Below are 26,864 nucleotides of genomic sequence, written 5' to 3' on the forward strand. Positions count from 1 at the left end.
GCCACTCCTTTCCCTTCTCTCCGCCTGGCCAGTAGCGGCTGCGGATTAAGGGATCAGGCGCGTCTGTCCCAGCGCGCACGTGGAGGACTCCGCACGCTCCTGCTCCCCCCCACCCACCCCCAGCATCCCTGGCCTGGAAAGGGTTAACCCCTCCCGAGTTGCTGACACCCGAGAAGGAGGCTGCTCGCTCAGCAAGCTGGCATATCGCACCGGGCCATCACCGCAGGCTGAAAACAGCATCTGTGCGGTGTGTGAATGGAAGCGGCCTTATCGCCATCCGTGGGGAGACTGGGCGCAAAGCTCCCTGGACTGGGCGCTCGCTGGCTCCTTGGCACCCCGTCGCGGGGCCCCGAGGCTCTGGCGGGGACAGCGAGCATCTGCCCCCGTCTGTCACCACCGTGCAGGACTGCGAATGGGCACTGCCTGCGGGCGCTCTCGGCCAGGCCCGCGGGGCAGCCTTCACCACCCAGAGCTCGGCTTTCATGCAGCACCTAAAATCCTCTCGCGGTCAGCCCCAGCCTAAAAACGGCGTGGCCTGCGGTGCCCGGCTCACACCTTTTTGGCCCTAAGATACGATCAATCGGGAACCCACGGGGCCTTGCGCTGGCCTGGGGTCCTGCGATGGGGGCCACATGGGAGACCCATGGGGTTGGCTGACTCCCTGGCACCCATAGCGGGCACACTCTGACCCCGAGGCAGAGCAGGCTGCGGGCTTCTCCCTGTATGCCCATCCGGTTTCTCTCTCAGCTACCCCTTCAGGCTCTCTGCTCGACCTCCAAAAGCCTTCTCCTTTCCGCTCAAGGCTACAGCCCTAGACTACCTGCCCGAGGTTTTCCTGGCAGTTCCCCTGCAGACTCTTGGGGGGAGACTGCTCTCGGATGCCAAACCCCCACTTCCCAGCCAAGGACTGCCGCCGGCGGGTCCCGGGCAAAGCTGGGCCATGCTCAGGCCTCGGCTGGCAGAGGCTCAGGCTTTCTTGGGCAGAGATGTCAACAGGCCCAGGCACTTATCTCCTGCCTGATTCCAAAAGGAGAGCCTCATTTTCTGCAATTCCTTGAGAAAATGTTCATACCACCCCGAGCAGCTAAAGCCAGCCACTAACTCCTGCCCCTGCCTAGGCCAAACCCTAGAGAGAAGCTGAAATTTGCCGCCGGCTCTCCTGCCTTCCCGATGCATTTTTCAAATGGCTTTCTGTGACACCAGCCAGCATCGGGAGCTCTCATTTTCTAGGTGTGCTTCCCTTTAAGTGCAGCCACCCAGGGACACAGAAAACTTTGCTTTGTGGTTCCTTAAACTCAGGTGTTTTATATAAGGAAGATGATGTAAAAATCAGAAGTTTTTTTTTTTTTGTTCGTTTTTTTAATTGTAAGTTTTGTAAACCTGTATGCATGTCCCCTACCATGGAATAGTCTAGGAAAACAGCACTGGAAAGTAGCTGCTTCCAAGAGACCATGAGAAGGGCTGGGGGCTGAGGGACGATGAGGAGGTCCTGGTGGTCTCTTTCTTCTAATTTGCTTTCTTCAACATTGTTTCCCTGAAAAGTCTGCTTGGCTACTGTGCCTGAAAAGCCGACGGTTTGCTTAAACCATATTTGTGGGTGTCGATGTTTTTGTTCAGGTTTATTTTCATCACGTTCCAAATAAAAGAAGCAAAAAGGGCTTTACATTTCCCTGAGTTTGGGATGCTGGGCAAGAAAAAAAATTATACCTTAACCTGACTGCAATCAGCAATGCTTTACTTTGTTTGTGTGCTGCCTTATTTTCTGGCAAGTGATTCTAAGTAACTAGTTTGCTTTACTTTTCCTAAAATGAATTTGTATCTTCATGCCTAAAAATAGCTCTATTTACTCTATAATCTGAATTAAAGGAGGGTGAGCACACTTACTCTCAGGGAGCTATAGGTTTTTCTGGCAAGAATCTTCTTTCTGTTCTTCATGTAAAGTCAGGGGCTGGTAAGGAAGAATTAAAGGGAATGTCCCCTGTAGGGACTTTTCCAACTTTCACTGGCTTGACTCATACATGCATATTTTATTTTTAAGGAAATATTTTTTCACTGCAGCACCACGTCTAAATATTTTACCCCCAGCTCTACCTCATTCTTTACTAGAGAAACTTTTTTTCCCTATGAGATTGCGATGCTTTGTGTGTATTGCTAAGAACTAAATTCAAAGTTGCTTCCCCCACCCCATCTCTAAATCCACACTTCTTTGGCGAAAAATAGCAACTGCTTAATGAAATTTCACACAGAGAGGCAAAAGGAGAAAAGCCAAAATGTATTCAGTAAATTCAGCAGTTCCACGTTGAATTTTTTTCTTATTGGTTGGGGCGGAGGGAGGATGGTGGCGAGAATCTGAAAAGGAGCTGTGATTCTTTGCTAAATTAATGGCGACTTCTCACTGCAAAGTACTGATTTATAATCTCTTCGCCATACTACTTTGCCTGTTTCCAGACTCGGAGGAGGGAAAAAACTTTGCTGCATGTATTCGTAATTACATGCACCATTTCAGAGGGCTGTGTATAAGCGCTGGCTGTGCTGTTTCTAATGCTTGCAGGAAAGCAGAAATCGTTTCACATTTAGCAACTAAATTCTGTCTGATTTTCCACACTTAATTCAGTCATTTTAACATTCGGCTTCATCGCTGCGATTATAGCTCAGTATCTTGGCACAACAAACCAGCGTTCCGGCCTTGTTAATTCACAAATAACGCGCTGTGTAGATGTACCCTTAAGGGCTAATTTGGTGAGATATCCTTATTTAGCAAAGCAAATATGATTTGACAGTCAGCTCTCTCTGGGGCGAGAAGGGGAGGGTGACAATTCAGCAAAGGACAGACAGTTCACAACATGACAATTTCCTACCAACGAGCCACTCTGGAATTGTGGACTGCTGAAAATTGTGCTGTTTCATCGTGCCCCGTAACAAAGAGAAAGAACTTTGGAAGTAAAGAGCTGTTTTTGCCAAGGCCCGGGAGTACAAATGTCATGTGCATGTACATGTGCCCTGTCTATCCAACACTGAATCTTGTATCAAGGACTTTGTGTTCACAAGTTTTCCAGGTACAGCTCACTTTTCTATTCCCTGCTGTGAACACTTGATTTAAATCCAGGTTTGCAAATAATTTAGGGGGTGTGGATGCTGACATAGGTTACAAGCAGAGGGCTGTAAATTAATTCAACTTAGAAGGGTCATTTTCTGGGAGGGGCATTGTCCTTGCCTTAGAGACATACTTCTCCATGAACAGATTGCCCCGATTTTCTTTAAAAATGACTTATAGCCAGACAGCAAAGTACTGCAAAGAAATACTGCGATTCCAGGTGGAAGCCAGCAGAGGGTTTACATCTTTACAAGATGTAAAGACAAATCTAGTGTAATTACAATTTGTGATTTCAGTGGGGTTTTATTTGGGGGATTTCAAACACTTTAATTCAGCTACACATATGTCACTCATTCCCTTCAAATCCTGCTCACCGAAACATCTCATTAAACCATTGGAAAATAATTGCACTTTCGCCTTCCCACTTCTCTTTTTGGTTTCCCAAGAAGACGCACGCACACACACACACACACACACACACACACACACACACACACACACACACACACACACACACACACACACACACGAATATTCCCCATATTAGAATAGCCTTCCACTGGCCTTTCACTTTTACAGAAAGTAGTAAACCTTCCCCTTTTCCCCAGACTAGGGATGTCAGCTCTCTGCCCTCACCCTCCAGGAGCTGCTGGGGCCTGAATCCCCTGCTGTTCAGAGTGACCCCAAAAGCGGGACTTTGTGGGCCAGTTGGATAAAACATAAACTCATCTCGCCCTCAAAACCCCGATTCTGGGGCCACAGCCTCCAAAGACTCCTTTCCCCAAGAAGCATGTCTCACTCCACAGCTCTCTGCAGGAGGGCAGGCTGCCTTTGGGTCGGGATTTTGGAGAATCCTGGATAACTGAAGGAATCATTTTTGAGTTTCCAGGTCGGGATGGCGGCCCAAACCGAAATGCCAGGGAGATGGGGTCCTATTTACCTTCCGACATACAGGCACCAGTTGCCTCAAGTGTCCTTTAGCAAAGCGCAAACTGGGGTGCCTCAAAAGCTCCAAGTCCCCACCCCACCCCCGCTTCATCTCTAGCTAAAGTTTAGTTATTTGTGCCCTTAAGTGTTCTCTCATTAAGGTCAAATTTGTTGCTTGCCGAGATGGGGGAAAATTGTTTCCATTTTAATAGCTCAGTTAGCCTTGGGCTCTGGAAGGTTCACCTCTCCTCCCACATACTCGCTTGCCCCGTCCGCCCGCCCCTCCCCCCATTTTAACCCCTCTCTCTTTTTCACAACTTCTCCTAAAAATAAATTATAAATATGGATGTGTCCTCAGAGGATCTGAGCCGCACATTCCAACGCTCCCGTTGGTGGGGAATGGAAGGAGAAACCAGAAACAGCGCTCCCCCCTCTCAAATGCAAATGCTTTTTTTTTTCTTTTCCTAACTTTTGCCAGAGCAACTTTGCGTCCTTTCGGGCCCTGACACCCCGATCCGCATCCCGGAACCCAGTTTTTTGTTGTTGTTGTTGTTTGTTTTTTAAACTCCGGATGGAGCAAAAGCTAAAGCCAACGTGCTGGGGCCGCCTGCTCCTTGGGAGGAGGGGCCAGCCAACTTTATCTGGGAGAGACGGCAACTCTCTGGGGGCTGCGCGTCCCTGCTTCTCCGTGCGTCCCCAGGCCTGGGCCCCTGCGAGGCTCCCGCTGACCCCCCTGTCCACGCCACCTGGGGCGCACGTGGAGGCGCGGGGCCCAGCGGGCGCGCACCGGCTAGCGGGCGGCCTGCTCTCCGCACGGCATTGATACCGGGGTCACGCAGCGAGTCAGTTTCCCGAACGGGCTTTCCGGGGTGGGGGCGGGGTGGCTGGCGCGCTCACAGTCTCATTAATTTCCAGCCCCGTGCATAAGAGAGGTGGGGGGGCTGCCTCGGCCCCCATCCCACCTCATCGCCTAACACGCCCCTCTTGGGAGCGAGGGAGGGGGTCGGCGGGTGGCCCTGCCCTGTCGCCCCGGGTGGGGGCGGATCGCAACCCAGACAAGCGTCTAGCGCCGGGTCCCCGGAGAGCCGCGTGCTGTCCCCGCCGCCACTCCCGGCTCCCGTTCCCACCCACCCTCCGGCGGCCGCCACGCGCCCCCCCACTCCCACCCCAGGCCCCCGGGGCCTGGACACCCACCTGCCGCCGCCCCCGTCCTGGCCCGGGGGAGGGGCACCAGGCAGGGAAAAAAAGGGGAAGACTCACCGCCGCTGCCTCCTCCGGGGGTGCAGGGGGCTCCCCGGGGCTACGCCTTCCGGGGCTCCCGGGAGGTGTGTGCGGGGCGGGGTGCACCCCGCGGGCCCTGCAGCCTCCGCCTCGATTGGAGCCCAGCCTCAAATCCTTCACCTTGGGGTGGAGTGGGGTGGGGGTGGGGGTACTTCCAGAAAAAAAAAAAAATCCACCCCTCCCCAGACAGGATCCAAGTGATGGGCGGGGGGAGGAAGGGGGGGGCGTGCGTAGAAAATCCTTTTTTGCAGAAAGCGCGGAGCCGACGGGGCTGCAGCCGGCCTCCACGGTCCGCTGCCGCCACAAAGCCGCGCCCCCGCCGCCCCCCCCACCAGCCCCGGCCCGGCCCCCGCCCCCCCCTCTGCGCCCTATGGCCGGCCCGGGGCGGGGGCTGGGCCCGCCCGGGGTTGGCCGCGCTGGGGAGGCGGCGGCGGCGGCCCAGGCGGCGGGGCGGCTCCTCCCGGGCCGGGGAGACAGGGTGAGAGCCTGGGAGCCGAGCGCGCCCTCCCGGGGGTGGGAGGTGGGGGATGGCGGCGGGGGCCGGCGGGTTGGGGGGGGCCCCTTCCTAGAAACCTTTGCCAAATATAGTCAGCGGATAGGGGCATTCCTAGAAATGCGGCGGCGACGTCAGCCTCGACCTGTGGGGGCAGTGCCTGGGGTTCTCCAAAGTGGGGGGGACGGGAGGGGAAGCTTCCCCATTTCCAATATTCCCATTGCCCGGAGGAGGGAGCCGAGGCTGGGCCTCTCTCCTGGAGAAGGGGGGGGGGCGGCGTTGCGGGGGGACGGGCAGGATTCCCCTAAATGCGCTCGAGGGATCCCTGAGCTGGGGACGCAGGGGTGCTCGAAATAGGGACACATCCACTGAGGATTCAGATCCGCCCTCAGACCTACCCCCGCCCCCCTTTTCGGGAACACCTAGTGGTACGGCCAGCAGGCACTTCCAGTCCTGCCTCCAATTTCTATCACCGCCACCCTACCCCCGCCCCGAACGGACAGTCGAAGTAGGAGCAGCCGCACTACCGGCCCCCACGCCCCTTCCAAACGTCGGCCGCCTCTAACGTCCTTTGGGATGACACTCCCCTCGACACCCGACACCGCCAGGGGAAGGACACGAGCTATTCCCAAGAACTCCCCAAAATGCCAAGCTACCTTCAACCCAAAATACAAAGTTGAGCTTCCCCCTTCCCAAGCTCCCCCATCCAGTGTCACTTTGCTGCTGCCTTAGAAGCTTGCTGGGCTGGATATTGGGGGAGGAGGGGGAGGCTTGAGGGTGTCCTCTACCCCGTCCCCCAAAGATGTGGCTTTTGACACTGACAGCCCTCCTCCCCCTTGTAAGCCACTTTTCAGTTCCGGCAGTAAGGGGGTCTCCACACCCCAGCTCAGCCCCTGTATGAAAATCTGCCCCACCCCTTGCCCAGGGACCCCCAGATCGTCATAGAAGATGCCCCCTCTTTTCCACAGAGGATCCCAAATAACTGAGACACGATTTGTCCCGCCCAGCCTCTCTGCGCGTGAACGTGACTGGACTGAGCCTCCCAGGATCATAAAAAATGTATTTGCTGTCCTCTGTTGGCCACTGCTCGTCACACTCAGAAAACACATTGCCCAACCCAGCGGGTGCTCCTGCTGGCATCCCGGGGACCCCAGCCAGGGGAGGAAGCCAGGCAGCCCCCTCCTCTCCTGCTAGGAGTGTGGCCCTGGTTTGCAGCCGCTGCACAGGACTTTGACCACTTGCCCTATGGCTCATGCCCCTTCTCCGTTATTGGGCCATAATTCCAGAAACCAGGAGGGCAGTGCCCAAGCGGAGTTTGGGTGGGGCCGGCTGGGGTGTCTGGGTTCAACTCTGGGCTGGGGGCCAGAGACCCCAGAGGTGGGATGGCTTCTCCCATAGCAATTTAGAGGCGGGGGTGGGGTGGGGGTGGGGGTGGGGGGGAGGGAGGGTATGTGGGAAAAGTGAGACCTGTAAGACCCTCCCTGAAAGTAACCATCTCCTCCCAAAGGCCTACAATGGGCCTGACCCATGGGATAGCTCACCAAACTCGCCCCATTTTCCAGATGAGAAGACGGAGGCCAAAAGAAGGTCAGTTACTCGCTGAACAGACACTTCCCTGCCTTCCGTATGCCAGACTCTGAGCTGGTGCTGGGGCTACAGTTACTGACCAGACAGGTTCCTCCCAAGGAACTTGTTGTCACCTGGGAGAGACCCAGGAGAAGAGGCAATTCAACAGGCAGCCGCAGGAGTTCTCAGGGCCCCGGGAAAGACCAAGGCTAGGCTGGCATGTCCTAGCTGGGCCCTCCCTGCCAGTTGCTGCTCTGGCACAGTCCCCACCAAAGCCACAGCATCCTCTCCGTCCCCTCCTGTAGGCTGGAGCGAGAAAAAGATCATGTCCACCTGCTGCTCCTCTCCCCCTGGGAGCCCCTGGGCACTGCTTAGCCTCTCTAACCCTCAATTTCCTCATCTGTAAAATGGGGTTATGGTACCTGCCTCATGGGGCTAAGGGATTAAACAAGAAAAAAGTGGGGGAAGAGCCCACCAAGATGGTGGGTGCTGGTATTATTGCCTGAAGCCGGGATAAATAGGCTGAGACAGGACAGAGAAGCAGGATTGGGCCAGTGGGAGGGGCAGGGTCCGGGGAGCAGGTGCAAGTGGGCAAAGGCCGGCCCCCTGGGGAACTGAAATAACTCGGTCTGCTGCGGCAGCCTGGGCTCAGGGGCCTGCAGGTACCGACCCCCACCCCTTCTGCTTCTGCCGGGACGCCGGGACACCTGAATGCAGAAGGAAAATGCAGGCTTGGAAGGACTGGCCAGGGCTGTGGGTGAGACCCCGCCGAATGCAGCCAGCACCCTGCCTTTCTCTGGCACTTTCCAAGCCCCCTGAGAGATGCCGCCGTGATGCCTTTGAGACCTGCCCTTGCCAGGGCTGGCTCGGCGGCCCGTGACTCAAGCTAGCAGTGGGCCCGAGATCCAGTTCAACACCGGAAGCGCAGCCAGACACCGGAAAGCAACTGCTCCTTGGCGGCGAGAAGCCTCGGAGGCCGGCTCTGGCCTTCTCCCAGGAAGGAGCCCCACCCGCACCCAGGCTTCTGCCCGAGGGCAGTGTCGAGGCCGCACCAGAGTGGGGAGACGCCACGCTGTGCCAAAGGAGCCTTGGGCTGGGTCTGGGCCTCCGGGAAAGGCCTAGACTCTGGCTCCCCGCCCCCCGAGAGGGGGTGCACAGGCCCCACCCTGCCTCTGTGGGTTGTCCTCAAGTGGGGATATCTGGGGTGGGGGGCGAATGGGAGGGGGAGAGCAGCAGCAATGCCCAGTCGCTGCCATCTCCCAGAACATCAGAAACTGAGAAGTGTCCAAAGCAGGATTACAAACATTATTGTATGATAGGTTTAAAATGTGCATATAGAACAAAAGTATGTTTTTTAAAAAATACACACACACATACATTGCAATGGAGTTATGCTAGACACGGGGCAATGATAGGTTATATAGCAAAATATATTTGTGTGTACTTCCAGTGGGGTTCCTGGGACACAATTTTAAAGTGGTTTGGTGGGCATTTTCCTCTATCAACCACATCAGAATGAGGCTGTCCCAACTCCTAATATCTTCCAGAGATAATGTCAGGAATAAGGTCTGAAAAAAACTTTCTGAATAGGAGTCTTAGACCGAATGGCCCTCACAGGTTAGAGCTGGAGTGCCCTGAAAACCAGCAGTCTCTCCACACCCCATCCTAACCTGAGACCCTTGACAGAGTGCCAAGTGATGGAAACAACTAGAAGGTTTTCATACCTGTCCTTTCCTGGTCCACCAGCCACGACCGGCTCCCTGCTATAAGAGCGAGTGGAAATTTGGGTCAAGGTAGTGAAAGGGAAATGCACATTGGGTGGCCCAGGTGCTGCCAGGCTGGGTTTCCCTTAGGGTCCTGCAGAGCCTTCACAGGCCTTGTGAAAACTCAGGCGACATCAGAGCCCTAGGATGCTTCTGTTCTGCTCAGTTGGTGTTCGAGAGAGATCATATAATAACAAACTGTTATCTGGGGCTTCCTGCGTGTTCAGCATTTTACACACCAGATATCATCTAAACAGCCCCATGAAGCAGGACCTGTCATTTATCCCCATGTTACAGATGAGGACATCGAGGCCACAGTAGCAAGGTAACTTGCTCAAGTTCCCTTGGCGAGGAAATTGCTGGAAAAGTGGTGGGGAGCACCTGTTCAGGCCAGGCTGCACCACCTCCCCCAGCCAGCCACCAACTTCAGAGCCCAAGGCAGGGAGAGCCACCCCTACTTGGTGGAAAGGGGTGGTGACTTGTCTAAGGGCTTTTCTCCCACGTTCTCTGCTTAGATTCCTCCCCACCTTTGGGGCTCAGGCTGTCTTCCCAGAACACCTGGGATTGGGGTGACATCCCTTTGGGAAAGACATCGAGGCTCCCAGGAGGCAGAGAACTCAAGGCCCCAGCTGGACAGACATACAAACACCAGTTGGTGAGACACGGGGATCTGGGTCTCCTGTTGGGCTGGGAACAAGGACCTCTCTGCTCAATGGATAATGTTGCAGGGCACTTGTAAGGCTAGTGGAGAGCCTGGCTTTGCAACAGAAAAAGAATCCAGAAATCTGGTCGTGTGACCTGTAAATTTTAAACTCCTCTGCCACCTTGAGCTTCAGTTTCTTTGTTGGCAACAACGGGGATGTTAAAAGAATCGAATGGCATGAGTCACATGAAGTGCTTGCACAGCAGGATTTATAGAAAAATAGATTCTTGTGTATAAATGCATAAAAATTGCAGTATTATCATTAGCAATGTGAAGTGCTGATGAGCAGGCCCTGTGCCTGTGTATGCCACACAGAAACTTTTATGTGCAAGAGGTGTGCTCTTCTCTCCTCCAAGATGTGGCTGGTTGTGCCTGGAATCCGCTTCATCCCTGCACCTCAATCCAGTAGAAACCAAAGTGGAAGAAGCACCACCACCTGGGTGGGTGGGCCAGCCTGACCTGGGGGGACCTGGTTGCCCAGAGATGCAGAGGCGGCTTCTTGGAGTTTTGCCAGTGGCCAAAGTGTGTCAAGAAATACTAGAAGCATGCTAGGAAGTTCAGCCCAGGTGGAAATGAAAAAAAAAAAGGATCAATGATAGCACCATGTCTCAGTTCCATTGAGAAGACCAACTTAAAAATAAAAGCTGGTAGATTTGGAGTATTTTTGACCAGTGGTTGCAACTGGCAGCCCACAGGCCAAGTTCAGCCCACAGATGTGTTTCGTTTGGCTGCAGAGCGTTTAAAAAAATAATAATAAATTTAATTTGGTTGCCAACATTTTAAATCAGGAAATTTCATATTTTAAAAATATCCAGATTTCTGGCTTTGCTGAAAAAAGAAAAGCACACACACAGAGACAGAAAATGGAAAGATCTGGCAACAGTGGGCATGTATTCCCACAGGCCAACAGTCAGCTAGAGCAGAAGGTGTATCAGGCAGTGTAGGCTAGCTGCTGTAACAAACAACCCCGAGCCCTCATTCACTGAACACAATACGGGTTTTGCTCATGTTACAGCCCAAGGAAAAAGGTGGGGAGGGAGGCATTTCCCAAGTCATTCAGGGATCCAGACTCCTTCCATTGCATGATTCTGATAGCTTCTAGGGCTTCATCCTTTCTACAATGAGCTGGAGGATGGGGAAGGAGGATGTGGGGAAGGCACACCAACTCTTAACTGCACCAGCTCAGAAGCGTCCACGTGGATGAGGACCAGTCACAAGACCAGCAGGGGTGCGGGGGGGCCATGAAATGTAATGCCTGGCTCTGGGCCCAGGAGGAAGAGGAGAACACAAAGGCTGGTGAGCACCAGGGGCTCTGTCTCTGTCCTACACAGTCTCTGTGGCTGTCCTAGGCAGGGCATACTTTCTCCCGTTGGTCATGGTAGTTCCATTCTTCCTATCATCCCAGTGTTATGGAAAATCCTCAACTCCCCCATCTAGCCGAGTGGCTTAGGAGAAATTACCAGCCCTTGGTTAGAGAACAGGCCTGTAACCCAGCCCTGGCCAATGAGATGAGATGCATTTAGATGTGATGCCAGGAACTGCAGCAGCCACTTTGGGACCAGCCTCGAGGCAAAGCCAACACAGTAATGGAAGAGAAGGGGGATGGAAGGAACATGGGTCTGTGATGGCCTGGTGGAGCTTCAAGCAACCGACACAGAAACCTGCTTTCCCTCTAGATTTCCTGATAATTGCATAATTATAGTCTTAAGTCAGTTTCAGTGGAAAGGAAGAGAGGGGTTCTGTTCCTTATAATATGATAAATGCATGGTTTCTACCTGGCTGGCTTCACTTAGGCCACCCACCTGGTCATGTATGGTAATGAATTTTGACCCCTGACTTAACCATGTAGAGGTAAATTTAGCCAGCCCTGACCTTCACTCCCTGGAATAGAAGTTCTTCCTGGGACAGTGGTCCCCATCCAGGGCCCTGGGGCGCCACTTGCAGCTCAAGGACGCAGCAGTTCTGGTGTGACACTGACCAGAAGATGTGCAGGTATGGATTTTTAGCCACCTGTACTAATTGGCTGTGTAAACGTAGGCAAGTCAGTTAACCTCTCTGGGCCTCAGTTTCCTCAGCTGAAGACAAAGCTAGCAATTACTTTTCTGGGATGATTCGATGAGTCACCACGTAAAGGCTCTCTCCCAGGGCTCAGCAGCCACAGGATTCACAGTAAACACTGGCTGGAGGTACGTGTCTGCCGGGCAGCAGAGACCACTGTGTGATCACATGGTGGAAAGTTTCCTGCCAACTGTTGGGTCGTTAGGGGAAGCGCCGCCCAATTAGGAAGCCCCGGTCCGAAAGGGTGAGACGTGTGCTGTCGGGGAGCCAGGCTGATTTTAGATCCTCCACAGAGGTGGCGTGAGGGAGCTCTGAATAATCGGGTAGAAATGTATTCCCTTTTCACTTTTCTGATACGCCTCCTGATCTTGTGAAGGAGAAAGTATCAGCTGGGTCTTTAATGCCCCCCTACTCCTGACTACGCAACCCCACCTCCCATTCTTTAAGGAATTTTGTTTTGTTTTTGCTGGTAAATTTTTTATTGTTTTAATATTTTTATTGAGAAATCTTCACACACATATAGTCCATACACAGTATACACTTAATGGCTCACAATATCATCACATAGTTGTGTATTCATCGCCATGATAATTTTTAGAACATTTGCATCACTCCAGAAAAGGAAATAAAAAGAAAAAACTCTTACATACTATACCCTTTACCTCTCCCTCTCATTGACCACTAGTATTGCAATCTACCCAATTTATTTTACCCTTTGTCCCCCCTATTATTTATTTCTTTTTTATCCGTATTTTTTTTTTTACTCATCTGTCCATAGCCCGGATAAAAGGAGCATCACACGGTCACATTGTAAAAGCTATATAGTTATACATCATCTTCAAGAATCAAGGCTACTGGAACACAGCTCAACAGTTTCAGGTACTTCCCCCAGCCACTCCAATACATCATAAACTAAAAAGGGATAGTTATACAATGCATAAGAATAACCTCCAGGATAACCTCTCGGCTCTGTTTGAAAATCTCCCAGCCACTGAGACTTTATTTTGTCTCATTTTTCTCTTCCCCCGTTTGGTTGAGAAGACTTTCTCGTTCCGACGATGCCAGGTCCTGGCTTATCCTGGGAGTTATGTCCCTCATTGCCAGGGAATTTTACACCCCTGGGAGTCATGTCCCACTAGTGGGGAGGGCAGTGAGTTCACCTGCTGAGTTGGCTTAGAGAGAGAGACCACACCTGAGCAACAAAAGAGGTTCTCTGGGGTGACACTTAGGCATAATTATAGGTAGGCTTAGCCTATCCTTTACAGGAATAAGTTTCATAGGGGTGAACCCCAAGATTGAGGGTTCAGCCTATTGATTTGGTTGTCCCCACTGCTTGCTAGAATATTAGGAATTCCGCAAATGGGGAAAGCTGAATATTTCCTCCTTTCTCCCCAGCCCCCCAAGGAGACTTTGCAAATATTTTTTTATTCACTGCCCGTATTAATCTGGGATATATTGGGGTATCACATGAACCTGGACAAACCAAGAAAATCTCATGCCCTATTCAAGATTCCATGTACTTCTGGTGTTCAACTAAACTGACTATGCAAGTTAAATTAGGTAATGTGCTACCGAAAATATAAATCTGGCACCACATAAACATCTTTCCCTTTAGTTTCACACAGAAGTTGAAGTTTTAAAATATGGACCATATCATCCTTTACCCTGTATTCTGATTTACCTGAGTCCTATCCAGATCAGTTTCATTCATAACTCTAGTTGATGTCTCTAGTTGTATAACTATATAGCTTCAAGTAGTGGAAGTCTAGTTGAAGTCTGATCCCTTTTTCAACTTTTTAAACAGTTCCTGGATGGAGCCCAGGCTTCCGACTCAGAACATTTGATCGATAGCAGCACCAAGGCAGAGTACAGGATCACTGTTGTGTTTTCATCGTATTTTTTCAAGTAGTTATCTATTTATGGCAAGTGGTGCTTTTGTGTGTGTGGAGATGAGAAGACAATTTCCCTTTGGAAAAAAATCAAATTATAAAGGTGAGAATAATGGGTGGACTCGTGTCAACCACCAAGACATGTTCAAGTCCTAACCCCGGTTCCTGTAGGCGTAAGCCCTTTTGTAAATTGGATTTTTGAAGACGTTATTAGTTAAGATGAGGCCAAAGGGAATCAGGGCTGGAGTCCTTAAAAGCAGAGGGGACGTGGGCACAGAGTGGGAGACGGAGGGAGACAGAGTGTCACGTGACAGAGGCAGAGCCCGAGTGACGGGTCCAGGTGAGATGGCCCCAGGCCGCAGGTTTCCAAGGAAGCATGGCCCTTCTGTCACCTCTGTTTTGGATTTCCAGCCTCCAGAACTGTGACACAATCAATTTCTGTTGTTTAAGCCAATTAGCATGTGATGCTTTGTTACAGCAGCCCTGGCACGTTAAAATAGTGAGTTATGTTAAATCAAAATAAAAATATATATGAATAACTATATAGTCAAATATAAGGCAGGAGGTACATCGTATGGCAGAAAACAAGAAGGTGAGGGGTGACAGATCCCATTTCCAGGCACATATCAGCTGGGGCAGGAAAAACCCTGGACCTGGGGTTCCAACGTGGGCAGGGCCATCCCAGGTGGTCAGAGGTTGGTGGACATTCGTAACAGGTGATGAGAGCTGGGGTGGCTTGTCACCACACCTTTTAAAAGGTCCCCAGAGGGTGGACGATAGTGGTGCAGTGGCAGAGTTCTCACCTGCCATGCCGGAGACCAGGTTCGATTCCCGGTGCCTGCCCATACAAAAAAAAAAAATGTTCCCAAGTCCTGGGTGATGAAAAAGTTTTAGTACTGAAACATGGCAATGGTAGCACAACATTGTAAAAGTAATGCCATTGAATTGTGTGCTTGAAAATGGTTAACATGGCAAATGTGTATTATATATACGTATATGCCTATTTGTGGATATGCATACATAAAACCAATGGCAAAAAAGTGGAAAATAAAAAGTCAAAAAGGCTCTCAAGTCCCTGGCTTCCTTCAGAAGGATGAGTTTGCCTGGAACTGAGGGGGTTTCCCACATCCTGGGACTTTCAGTGATAAAACTGGGACATTCCCAGGTCACCCTAACTGTACAGGGGCTGCATGGGTGACATGGGGAATTGCTGGTTGAGGTCTGTAAAGAAAACAAACAGTATCTTTTAGCATACCCCCTGCCACTCCCCCACCCCCCATGGCTCAGAAGAATTCTGTCTTGACCTTGCTGTGTTCCCAGGTCTCAACATGCCCGGATGGGAAATGGGGGGAGCCAATCAAAAGGAGCCTAGACAGATCGGAAATTGCTATACTGGGACGGGTCACAGAGTCCGGGAAAGAGACTAGATTGTGCAAGTGAGAAAGGAGGGGCTGATGAGAGGGAGAAGAGCCAGCCTGGCGGGGCTGGGAGAGGGTCTGGGGAGTGAGGCAGCGTCCCGCTGAAACAAGTGGGTCCAGCAAGCTGCCAAGGGCTGTTCACTTCCTTTCAGATACTGGGCCGGTGTGGCCTTAGATGCTGCATTCTGGAAACATCTACATGAATCCTACAGGGAAGTGGGGCTTCTGAGGGAGGCCCTTGGAAATTGCCTAGGGACCAGGCTTCTCAGCACCTGCTCATGGTTGTCCAGCCATGTACCCAATACCAGTAACTCCTCCTGGGCCTGGGAAAATTACCTCCCTTCTCCTTGTCTTGATTATTCCATCTGTAAACTGGAAATGCTGTTTATGTGCCAGGCTCTGTGCTAGGTGGTAGAAGTGGATTTTGCCCTTGAGAAACACATAACTGGGGGTTCTTGGGCCACACTGGACTCATGGGTCATTTTTAATTTTTTTAAATTTTAATTAATTATTTTTAACACATCCATAAACAATGGAGAGCATTATTTGTGTAATGATAACTCTGAATAAATGGCATCATAGTGTATCATCTTTCACCAGCTTGTGGTTTTTATCCATGTTGAGATTTGTAGGTGTGGTTTTCCACTGGAAAACTTGCCACGTGAACACACTAGGACCTGTCCTTCCAGGTCCTAAATGTCCTTCTCCTTGATGGACATTTAGCTGTGAACAGCCTGGTGCCTGATGCCTCTCTCCTGGTGCACACGTCTGAGGGTTTCTGCAGGGTTTATGTTGAGGACAGGATTGCTGGGCCTCGGCCACACAGAGTTTTCAGTAACGAGGTGGCTTTTAGACTGGCATGTCACCTCAAGTTCTGCTCAGCCCATACTCTTCCCTGTTCTGTTATAACCAAGCAACTTCACTGTTCACATGATCTGGCTCCTGTTGACATTTGGGTTTTCAACTAGTGTCTTGGGAGGTACACAGTCATGTAAACTAATAATTGCAATATCTTGTGATAGGTGTTGCAAAAGCAATAAATCCAAGGTGCATGGAGGAAATAGCAACGAACTCCAACTTAGAGGCTGAGGAACATTTCAAAGTAATAATTAAGTTGGTAATAGTTAAGCAAGGTTTTGCAGCATGAGTAGGAGTTTTCCAGACAGATGGTGGTGGTGGTTTGGGAGAATATTATAGGCAGAGGGAGCATCACATGCACACAGAAGAGAAGTTGAACTGGTTGAACTGAAGGAATAACAAAGGTTGGTGTGGCTGGAGCAAGCGGGGGCATGTGGGGGGTAATTGGAGCCAGGAATGTCATGCTGAGGAGTTGGGATTGATTTTGGTGATGGGGGGGGGGTCTCTTGTGAAGTATTAAAGGAAGGGAGTGACATGTTCCCTGTCGTGTTTGAGAGAAGTCACCGTGACAGCCAAAGGGGGAGGGGAGAATGATGGGACTGAGAGCATGGGAGACCAGTTAGGAGTCTACGACAACAGTCCAGCTACCAGAGAGCAGTGGATAAAATGGGAGGGTGATAAAGTAAGGCAGAGGAAAGAAGTTTAGGCAATGATCAGTTGTATTGGAAGGTGAGGTAGGAGGCAATCTTGTGTAACATCATCCCAGGGGTGATATCTGGTCACCTTTCCTGCATTCCATTGGCTGAAAGCACAAGAATTGTGGTAGACAGAGTAATGGCCTCCCCAGACATCCACATCATTTTTGCCATGTGGGTTCCAAAGTATAATTAAGGTTACGTACTTTAAAATAGGGAGATTATTATGGGTCATTCTGATGATGTCCAGTCTAATCCCAGAATGCTTAAAAACAGAGAACTTTCCCTGGCTGGCGTGAGAGCGGTGCAGTAGAGGAAGATGTCAGAGAGATTTGAAACATGCGCAGGGTCTGGTGCACCATTGTGGGTTCTGAGATGTCGAGGCCTTGAGCAAGGACAGGACAGAGGCTCCCAGGAGCTAAGGGCAGCCCCCCAGCTGGCGGCCACCAAGGAGACGGGGGCCTCGAATTGTGTTTTTGATGCCGCTGAGTTTGTGGTAATATTGGCAGCAGCAGAAAATGAATATGGGGGTTAATCTCAGGTTTCTCACTGGGGTTATAGGGTAAAGGTCATGATGGATAGAATGGGGAAGCTGCATGGTGTCCATAGCAGACCCTGCTTACATTTGTCACCTATTGCACCAGAACATCCCACAGACTGAGAGGCTTACAAGAACCCACATTTATGGTCTTGCAGTTTCTGTGGATCTGGAGCCCAGGCACGGGTTCTCTGCAAGGTTGCAACCAAGGTGTCGGCCAGGGGTAGGGCTCACCTGAGGCACACCTGGGGAGGGACTCTCTTCCAAGTTCATGTGGCTGTAGTCAGAATTCCGTTCCTTGCAACCTGTTGGGCCGATGGCTTCAGTTTCTTGTTGGCTGTGGGCTGGAGGATGCCCTCACATCGTGGCCCCTCATCTCATCAAACCAGTGAAGAGGAGGAGAGTCTGCTAGTGAGACAGGCATTGCAATCTTGTGTATTATCATCCCAGGGGTGACATCTGGTCACCTTTCCTGCACTCCATTGGCTCAAAGCAGGTCCCAGGTCCCAAGATGGGGTTAGGGATAATTGGGGGCCATTTTAGAGTTTATCCACCACGCTTCTCAAAGAAAGAAGTGAGGCTTCTTCTTTGAGCATGCTTGGAGAACTGTTATAGATTTTACATCTAGACAGCTCTCCCGCTTGGGGGCTGTGGTTCACCCGGGGCTACTAAAAGCCAGCTACACTCACCTGGGTTGGAAGGACAGGGCTGAGGCAGCAGGAAGACAGGCATAGGAAATGTTTGTCGGGTGCCAGCCGGTGAGTTGCTAAACTAAACTCAAGCTGATGTGTTATAAACAGCGTCTGCTGCTTCCAGGGGCCTGCCACAATATTTTCTTTTAAGTGCTACTCACGCCTAAAATACGCTTCTGGTTTTGAAATGTGGTTCTCAACTTGCGTGTGTATACAGACCCCTCACTCACTGTCTTATGAAGAGTCCATTTTTTATTCTTTTATGTAAGTTTTCTCAGCACATGATGCCAGCCCCAATGGGCAATGTGCCAAGGCTGTGTGGACCGGACTGTGGGGGTAAATAGCAATGAACTGGACGTGCCTGCCCACCAGATCCCTTCTCCCTGACCTCTTGGAGAGGGTCAGCTCAGCGGATGAACATTTCCACTTGGCATCATCTCAATGTCAGTGCCAGCTTTGCGTCCAGAGCCCGGACATCTCTTGACTCTTTACATTCTTTTTATTTTTTTATTTATTTTTTTGCTGCTGATGTTAATATTTTGTTTTGTTGCAAAAATAGAAAATCCAAGAGTAACACGGCCTCTCTTTGCTAATACCACGAGATGAGGGAAAAATGAATAACTCTTCCTGCCACCCCTCTCCACCTCCTGCCTCACTTGGAGGTGTTGATTGTCAATAGCCTGATGTGGAACCTTCCATGTGGCCTATGGGCTCTCTTCACTTTCCAGGAAACCCATGTACATGCATGCACATGCATATCAATAAATATGTTTATTTATTTTGAGAAATGTATTTATCAGGGTATCAATGTTTTCACTTAATTGCACATCATTACGTCCCCGTTGGGTCAATAAGTACACGTCGACCTCATTCCTTTTAACAGCTGCCCATGATGTCATGGGGCGATGCGTCACCGTTTACTGAACAGACGTGAGTGTGGTCAGGAGAATTCCATCAGTGAGGGAGCAAGAGAATGTGTGTCCTTCCCATTTCACCGAGTGAGAAACCGAGGCACAGAGAAGTGAGGTGATGGTCACTCAGCGAGCACTAGTTCCTGGCAGATGAGGGGCAGAGCAAACTCAATCAGCACTGCCCTGCTTCATGTGGCCACATGATGTCACTGTTGAAGCTGCGCCCCTCTGCCCTCACCCCCCTCCCCGCTGCCCCCCTCTTTCCCCCGCCCCCCTCCTCCTTCCAACTCAGGCAGCCTGGAGGGAAAGCCCTTCCCTGCTAACCCCAGGATCCTCTTTTGTTTCAGATGTCCTGGTACCCTTTTTTGCCACTTGCTACCGTGACATGATCTAATCACTCAGGTCTCCCTAATTGGAATTCAGAGCTCCTGGTGAAAATCCACCTTCTCCCCAGTGGACAATTTGGCACAGTTTGGTCTCCGAGGGTCACTCTAGTTTCTGCGCCCACTTCTGTCTCCTCCCTACCCCACTGCACCAAGGGCCTTTCCATCTCTCCTTTTCATAACTAAGGGAGGCCAGGGAGCGACACTTCCCAGAACAAAGAGGGTGGACTTCAAGGTAACTTTCAGACATGAAATTCATACTGAAGCTATGAAACCCAAACACGGTTTTGTGGATCCATGAACACAAGTGGTTTAAATTAACATAAAACATTGCTTATTCAGATACGAGCAGCTTTATCCATGTAAGTGTAAACAGAACCTGAATTCAGGATTTTGCTTGCTATTTTCTGAATCTGACCCAGAATCAGACTTGTAAAATGTGCCAAACAGGTTTTAGGGCTCCCTAGCACCCCCAGATTTCAACCAGAAATCTGGCTTTGAGGTCGTGTATAATGCAAGGGTCTAACCACGCACCCACCTGCCGCCGCCCCCCATCCCCATTAACAAACCAGCCAATAAGCACGTCTCTGTGTGTGAATATGGACCCTTATTCTGTGCTATTTCCCCCCCCAAGTGGTATTATGTGACCTGCCAGGAGGTGGGGGGGTAGGGCGGAGGGTATAAAACCAGAAAAGGAGTGTTGGGCCATTTTGGGATTGGAAGGTGTGCAAAGTTGAGCTCTGTACCTCAGTTTAGTTTAGACATGTCCTTAATCCTAAAAAGCAGTCCTGTAGGTGGGAACCCATTGCAAATAGGACCTCTTGAAGATGCTATTTTTAGCGCAGGTGCAGCCCACCTAAATAAGAGTGGGGAAAATGATAATCAAGAGAATGCCACGGGAGCCAGAAGCAGGAAGTCACCGGGAGCTGGGAAGAGAAGGGAGAGGGACCAGAGAGCGGAGGAGCAGCTGTAGCCAGCACCAGCAAACTGCAGCCCTTAAGGAGAAAGCAAGCCTTGCCAGTATCTAGATTTTGGACTTCTCCCAGCCTCAAACCCGTAAAGCAATACATTTCTGTTGTTTCAGCCCAAACCAGTTTGAGGTATCTGCAATAACACCTGGGAAACTAAGACCAAACGAAAAGACAGGAAAATTCATGAAATTCCCTGCTTCACAGATACTGGGCTGTCTGTCCAGGCATAGTGGACTTTTTTTTTTTTTTTTAAAAACGGGGGAACATAAGTGCTCTTTTGTGGCATTTCTTTAAAAAAGAAAAAAATGCCACTCTTTCTCAATTCTGGGTTTTCTAATTTGCCGGTGCGCTGATAGTTAATCTGTGTTTCAGAGCTCTGAAGGAGATTCTGGAGAGGGGGGGGAGGAACTGCACAACTAATACAAGCAAACGTCCTTTGTAGAGAACCCCAATGATGTGTAACTTTGCAGGGTTAAGACGTCAAGGAATCCTTTCAGAAACTCCCCCGCTGTACTTTCCTCCCGGGAGGCAACTTGTTACTTCGGTCGTGTCCTCTTATCCCTCGCTACTGGCTCCTCATTGTGGGCTCGGACCGCAGCTGCAGCACCACGTGGGGGCTTGTTAGAAATGCAAACTCGCGGCCCCACCCCAGATCAACTGAATCCAAAACTCCGGAGGTGGGGCCCACCCATCTGTGTTTTCTCAAGCCCTCCGAGGGGGTTTGAAGCAAGTTTTAAGTGTGGGAAGCAGCCCCTCCTCCTGTGACCGCTCCCCCCGCCCCCCGGGTCACATCAGGAAGGCCGGCCCCGGCTCCTCCCGGCACACAGAAACCCCACCAATGCTTTCTCCAATTAGGAATCTCGGGCTGGTACAGGTTTCCCCAATCTCGGGCAAGCTGATTTTTCAGTTTATAAATGCGCCCGTTACTGGCGGCTGGGGTGTTTAAAGGAGGCCCTTTGTGGTGCAAAGAAAACCCGCGCCGGACGACGGTGGCTCCGCGCACCGAGGCCGCCTGGGCAGCTCCCCTCTGCCAGCCGCTTCACACGCGTCAGCGCGGGCCACGTACCCATTCTACAGGCGGGGAAACGGAGGCGCAGAGAGAGGTTTAGATTTTCATGGCGGAGTTCCTCTCCAATGCAATGCCTGCAGCGGATTTCCTTTCAAAAACAGTAAGCCAGGCACCAGCTGACTGGGGTGCGGCGTGTGGGCTCCACGTCACGGGCCGCTTTCCTTAGAGTTAAAATCCAACGGGATTTTAATTTTCACAAAAACCTGACGTGGCTCTTAGGACAGGTGCCATCAACTATGGGGCTTCCGCACGAAGCGGGCTGGGCCTTCGCTGGGGGTCCACGCTCGGTCTCCCCCCTTGGCGCCGCGTTCTTTAGGACACCCCCCACGGCGTTCGCGTTTGCGACCCCGCATACCCCGCAGCCTCTCGGAGAACCAGGCGCCGGGGAGGTCGGCCCGCCCGGCATTCAGCTCATTGCGGGCGGAATCTGCCGCAAAGATGCGGCGGGGCTGGACTCTCACCGAGAGTTTTACCTTTTTGCAAGGTCTGGTGGAGAGTTTGAACCCACACTGAGTGAAAACGGTGGGGGAGCCCGTGGCCAAGGGACTTTTGTCCGGAGTGCAGGTGGCGTAGATTACCGACGACCACTCTGAAAAGTGGCTCCTCCCCTAAAAAGTCTCCGCCCGGCAGAGGGAGCCCGCGAGAGGCACGGACGGGGTTCGAACCCGTGATCTTCGGTTTACGAGACCGACGCCTTACCACTTGGCCACCGCGCCTGCGTTCGCGTGGTGGCCCGGCGAACCTGTATCCTGGCTTCACTCCCGTGAGTTTGCCCCGCGGGCACGAGCGCGAGCGCGTCCGCACGGCTCGCGCGCGGTCCCGGAGGAGCACGCGCAGCCGCAGCCCCGCCCCGCCCCTCCCCGCCGCGGACGGGGTGAGACTCGAGGAAGTGCGCGCGCCAGCCGGCCGCTCCTCCGCGGGCTCGGGGCGCTCGGCCACGCCTCGGGGGCGCGGGGTGGGCGGGAGTTGCGGCCCGCGGGATCTCCGGCCTCCACCGCCGGCTCCAGGTTTCTCGCGTGCCGGGCACTGCCCGAGAGGCGTCCTCGGAGGCCCCACGGCCTCGTCAGGGGGCGCGTCCCGTTCCGCCCGTCTGGGTCTCAGAGACTGCGGTTCGAATCCCCGGTCGGGATCGTGTGCGTGACCCTGGCGGCTGCCTCGAAGCCTCAGTTCTGCCCCCTGGAGTGAGGTTTCCGCGAAATGGCGCGGGTGGGACGCTGGTCGCCGAGGAAGCCGGGGCTCGATGTTGGTCCGTCCCCTGGGCAGTCCAAGGCGAGGGTGGGCCGGGGCCGGACCTCGGCGGCAGTCGACGCTCAGCAGGGGGTGGGGAATGAATGAATGAAAAAATTCAAGAGCTCTCTTCCCACACATCACCACTGCTTAGCCTGGTGTGGTTCCCGGTCGCAGGACCACAGCAGCGTCTGGGAGCTTGTTGGAAATGCAAATCCTCTAGCTCGGCTCCGGACCTGCCGACTTAGAGGACCTGGGGGCAGAGGCCAGCATCTGGGTTTTACCTCCCCTGGTGATGCCGATTACATGCTCGAGTCTGAGCCCGCTACTCTAAACAGTTCATACGCGTATTCATAGTTATGTATGCAAACGTGCACTTTTAATCCAAATGGACTGACAAGGTTCTCTGCACTTTAAATTTCCATGAATTAATGTATGATGTGTTCATTAACTCAATGGCTTGTGATACGTAATGCAGTGTAATCACCACAACAAATAATGGCGTACATTAGTTGATAAATATTAACAATTTCTATTACTCTTTAATGTGGTGTATAGTAACACGACATTTTATAGTAAATTATATGTAATTATATACTATAATTAGTATGATCATTATACACGAATGGGTCAGTTTATCCTCTTTAATAGCTCACGGTTTTCCACTGACTGGCTATTCCACAATTGATCTCCTCGGTTTCTGGGAGGTAGGCATTGGGTTGTCTGCAGCTTTTTTTTTTTTTTTTTTTTCTTCCTTGCATTAGAAACTGCTACCATTTTTGCTTTTGTCTGCTGGTACCAGTGATACAGTAGGGCATATGGGGACGTATTCAGTAATTTAAAGAATATCTACAGCTCATCCATTCACGTTTATAGAAGCAAATAGGAGGCCTAAAAATACCAGGAAATTGTGTTCACCAAGTCAACATTGAATGTCAAGTTCTTGGTAGGTGAGTGTAAAAGGCACTGACATTTACCCTCCAGACACTGGGAATCTAATCTCCAGCCACTAGGGCTTTCATCCTGAGCGATGTACCTGGGCGCTTGGGATCTATGTGCAGTTCCCCAATTTAAAAACATAACAAAAACATTGAAGGATAATTTTGGAATTAAAACGTACTACAGAGCATCACCTCTGACTAGTTGATGATAAAATTGGTTCCATGCCTGCCCCCTCACCACACCATTTGTGTGTTCATAGGGATGTTGGAATTACTGTGCAGAGGTGACAGGGGCTTCTAAAATGTGAAAAGAAATGATCAATTGAGAGAAAAAAATCAGTGGCGCTGAGCCAAGAACCAACTGGCAGGTAGGATGGAAATCAGATTCTAGCAGGTTATTATTATTTTTTTTGGTCTTTGCCTTCTAAGGGAAGGGAGGTGGTTGAGTGATTTGGGGGCTCCAGGCAAAAGGGGAGGAAGGAGGTGGGGTGCTGCTGGCTGGGTGTGCTGCCCTAGGTATCCATGCTGAAAAAGGCTGGCCCTTCTGACCCTCTGTGAGTCCTAACCTAGAGAGCAGAGTGTTAGGTGGTATAAGCCAACTTCTCATATAGGTTTAAAGAGGCCCCAAGAAGATCATGGACCCCGGGTGGGGAGTCTGTCTGTCTGTCTGTCATGGCTTCAGCATCTTAAAGCAGTGTCTGCACACAGTAGGCCTTCAAAAAAAATACTGTTGCAGGAAAATCTCTGGCTAGTGCTCTCCAGCCACTGCACCAGGCACTCTCCAGGTACTGAACTATGCGTAGATCCTTTCATGAACAAGCTGAAACCTTCAACCTCTTTGGTAATCAGGAACTGTCTATAAGGAATGAACTTAAATCCAGCAAATGCTTCCTGAGCCCTTATAGGGTCCCTGGTGCAGGTGGGTCCCGATGTCACATAAATATAGCCTGATCTCAGGTCCCTACAGGAAATTGAAATGTTAGGGAGAGAAGCCAGGGTCAGCTAAGGCAAAGGATGCTTTGAGAAGTCTCATTTTAACTGAGAATGTGTCAAATTGATCTGGGGACCAAACCAGGTGACGTGATGGAATACTTTTGATCTTTTTATTTCATCAGTATAATTAAGATGCCTCGGTCTGAATAATTTATAAGCATGCACATTTCTTTTGTGTTGAAACTTAGGCACTTTTTTTTTCTATTTTAGAAAAAAAAAAATATATATAGTATTAAAATCTTTTTTTCTCTCCCTCTTTGTTTCCCTGCCCCTGTCTTCCAGAGTGGGAATTCTTAACCTAGGGGCCTGTGCATTCAGGCCCCTAGATTATCTGTGAATCCCCCAAAAGTATATATAAAATGGGTGTGCATTTTTTCTGGGAGAAGGATGTCACAATTCTTATCAGGTTTTCCAAAAGATGTTGTGGAGGTCTTAGAAGCCTTGCCATCAAGTCTTTTTACTTCCTCCCTCCCACTGGTGCGTGATTCTTCCAAACCTCACTGAGCTGAAATTCCCTTCTCACTGTTTTCAGCTACAGTTGAGGTTACCTGAAAAAACGTTCCAACCAATTCCATGAATATGTCTCCCTCAGGGAGGCTCTCCCTTTCTAGGGATGAGGACGCTTTGGCCGGCAGCCTTCACCTCCCTCCTGCTTCCCCTCACCTCCTCTGCTGCCTACCTCCCCCTCCCCCGATTCATTTTCCTAGCACCTCACAGGTGCTTTCACCTGCAGCTGTGGCCTGGCCGTGCCTCCCGCACTTAACTGCGCCCACAGGCCACCTGCAGAGTTCATTAAAATGCAGACTCTGATTCAGTAGGTCTGGGCTGGGGCCCGAGGCTCTGTGCCTCTAACCACCTCCCAGGTGGTGGTGTAGCTGCCGGGCTGGGGACCTTGCAGAACCACTGCTCAGAATATTCTTGGAGAAAATCATTTGCTTGTGCAAGAGAGAAAAATCCCTCAGGCTTGGATGGTGATGACAGGCTATTTTGTTAATACCTTACCTCAGGACTTTAAGTAAGCTCGCTTAACTCTGCGCAGTAGCCCAGCTCCTCTGGGCAGTGCAAATGCGTTCCTGGTGATGGACAGTTTAGTACCCAGAGCCAGCTGAGCTGAGGCCAAGCTGACCCCCTTTCCATTTTATCCGAATAATTTAGTTCAGTGATTTAGAGCAGGTGTGGGCACCTCAGATGCTTGGTGGGGCTGGGCAGATTACATAAACCTGGGTGGGTGTAGGGTATAGGGAGGGTGGGGGCTGGGGCTGGCTGATGCTCTACCATTCTATAGTTTTAGTTTCAAAGGACTGCTGGATTCCAGACTAGTTGGCTTAAGTAATACAAATTGTGGTCTCCCTGTTTGGAGGCTAGTAGTCCAAAACCAGGGAGTCAGCAAGGCCAGGCTTTCTCTGAAGCCTTGGTTCTGGGGGTGGCATCACTCAGCCTCTGCCTCTGTCACATGGCCGGCTCTCGTACCATCTGTCTCCAACTGTGTCCAAATGTCTTCCATTTGTAAGGACTCCAGTCATATGGCAGTAAGGGCCACCCTGAGTCAGTGTGGCCTCGCCTTCACTAATGGGATCTTCATAGAACCTCTTTTCAAATGAGTTTACATCCATAAGACTGGTTAGGGCTTGGGCATGTTTTCATAGGGAACACGGTTCAATCCGTAACAGGTGATTTCAGGTCCCTTCATGTCTTTCACATGCTGTCAGGCTTTTTAGTTTTAGCTATCCTGGGGTATATAGTGGTATCTTGGCGTTTTAATTTGCATTTCCCTGATGACTGATGATGTTGAGCAGTCGATCATATGCTTATTGGCCATTTATATATCTTCTTTTGCAAAGTGTCTGTTCAAACATTTTGCCCATTTTAATAGCTTGGTTGTCTTATAAAATCATCAGGGTTCTTTATATGTTCTGGATACGAGTTTTTTGTCTGGTATGTGTGTCATAAGTATTTTCTCCTAGTCTGTGGTTGCCTTTCATTTTCTCAATGGTGTCTTTCCAAGTGCAGACGATTTTAATTTTAATGAAGTCCAATTTAGTGATTTTTAGCTTTTATGCTTCATGCTTTTAGGTCCTATTTCTGCCTGCCAAGGTCACAAAGGTTTTCTCTTATGTTTTATTCCCAAAGTTTTATCATTTGATATTTTTGTGATCCATGACAAGTTTTCTGTGATCCATTTCAAATCAATTTTTGAGTATGGTTTAAGGTAAGGCTTGATGTTTGTTTTTTATGATTGTTCCATAACCATTTGTTGAAATGATTAGCATCTCCCCATTGAATTGTCTTGGATACGTTTGCCAAAAATCACTTGACCATGTATATGTAGTCTGTTTCTAGACTTTATATTCTGTTCCAATGATCCTTATGTCTGTCTTTATTCTAATACCACAC

At 50.7% G+C, this 26,864-nt stretch overlaps 1 long non-coding RNA gene and 1 other non-coding gene across 3 annotated transcripts in view; one reads left to right on the forward strand and one right to left on the reverse strand.

Moving 5' to 3' along the window:
* The window catches only part of LOC143667482 (uncharacterized), a 97,711-nt gene that overhangs the window by 17,101 nt on the left and 53,746 nt on the right, over window positions 1–26,864 (forward strand). Inside the window, exons 1-2 of one of the 2 annotated variants that reach the window (XR_013168056.1) lie at window positions 23,281–23,486; window positions 23,738–23,845. This is a non-coding gene — a long non-coding RNA (uncharacterized LOC143667482). Of the gene's footprint in view, window positions 1–23,280; window positions 23,487–23,737; window positions 23,846–26,864 lie in introns of those variants that run through there. The other variant, XR_013168055.1, reaches the window with a different exon arrangement.
* TRNAT-CGU (transfer RNA threonine (anticodon CGU)) lies at window positions 21,954–22,025 on the reverse strand. The gene has a single exon. It is a non-coding gene; the product is annotated as a tRNA-Thr (tRNA).

This window comes from Tamandua tetradactyla, chromosome 23, assembly GCF_023851605.1.
Source record: "Tamandua tetradactyla isolate mTamTet1 chromosome 23, mTamTet1.pri, whole genome shotgun sequence".
NCBI classification, from domain to species: Eukaryota; Metazoa; Chordata; class Mammalia; order Pilosa; family Myrmecophagidae; genus Tamandua; species Tamandua tetradactyla.